This window comes from Temnothorax nylanderi, unplaced genomic scaffold (assembly GCF_030848795.1).
Source record: "Temnothorax nylanderi isolate EJ_2023f unplaced genomic scaffold, tnyl_v1.0 TNYL_tig0570_pilon, whole genome shotgun sequence".
Lineage (NCBI taxonomy): Eukaryota > Metazoa > Arthropoda > Insecta > Hymenoptera > Formicidae > Temnothorax > Temnothorax nylanderi.
This window is the reverse complement of record NW_027249632.1, coordinates 110,332-111,509: the sequence shown is the minus strand read 5'-3', so window position 1 is coordinate 111,509 and position 1,178 is coordinate 110,332. Positions and strand designations below refer to the sequence as shown.

Genomic DNA, 1,178 nt, shown 5'->3' with positions numbered 1-1,178 from the left:
TATATACACAAAAGTTTCCCCCCCCCATTGTCCGAAGATTTGGCGGAACGAAAGTTATGATACGTATTCTCAAAAAAGGAAAAGAAAATTTTGACATCAAGAATCTGAGATTCTCATGTGAGTTTGAACAACGAGTATCCTGCGAGAATTAAATAAGTTTCCTTATTCGAACATAATACACGTTTTTCGAAAATTACTGAGAGTATACTACGTTTTCTGCCATTGATCTTCTTCGAGCATCTTGCGATTCATGTTTGATTTCTCTAAACATCGAATACTTTATATAGATTGGCGAAATTTGCAACAAATTGGGGAGAACTGGAATATCGCAATGAGTTCTTATATCTTTAGTTCCCTTTTGAAATGTAAGTAAAATTAATATAGACGAAAAATATAACAATATTTGAAGTTTCGAAAAATATCGTTTTTCAGATATTGATTGATATGTTAACTGTGAGACAGCTATAACGAGAAAAGAACAAACGATCATACAATTCTTTCAAAAAAAAACATCATAAAGTGTACAGCGAGTTTGGACAAAGATTAACATGCGAGCATTCTGTAAGCTTTATTATTCAAGTAGCGTGGGCATTCTAACTTGAATTATATGAGTATCTTATGTTTTCTGACATAAAAGTAAATATAGAAAAACATTTATTGTTTTATTTCTTTAAAATAAATTTATGTTTGAAAAAATCAAACTAGCACAGTAAACAACTGTGCCGCAAACACGTAGAACTACGTCAACTGTCACTGATGATGAACTCGGCGCTGCATCCCGGTGTGGGCCTTGGCCTTCCTTGATCACGTCAATCATCATCATTGACAGTTAACGTAGTGCTACGTGTTGATTGCGGCACAGTTGTTGCTGTGCCCATACTGTGCAGTAGACGTAGTTCTACGTGTTTTTTTATCAGGTTGTATGCGGTCAAGATATAAAAAGGATTTTCTGAAAGAAGATCGTATGTAACTAAATTAATTGTCGTAAGTATGAAATCCGTTAAAACTTACATGTATTTGTCAGGACGTAAAATGTGCGATGTAATGCTCTTTCTCGTGTTACGGATGTCAAATGACTGCGCGGATTGTCGGGACGAACAGAGTTATAAACAAATAACAATGTATACATAAACCGAAATTAGTTAAAGTTCTTGTGATTGGCCAGCTCGTCAAGTACG

General features: G+C 34.7%; 1 long non-coding RNA gene across 1 annotated transcript; it reads left to right on the top strand.

Annotated features, from left to right (window-relative positions):
* The first annotated feature begins 162 nt into the window (after positions 1 to 162).
* LOC139784006 (uncharacterized) lies at positions 163 to 653 on the top strand. The gene is made up of 2 exons (XR_011721443.1): positions 163 to 365; positions 433 to 653. It is a non-coding gene; the product is annotated as an uncharacterized lncRNA (long non-coding RNA).
* Positions 654 to 1,178: the final 525 nt, after the last annotated feature.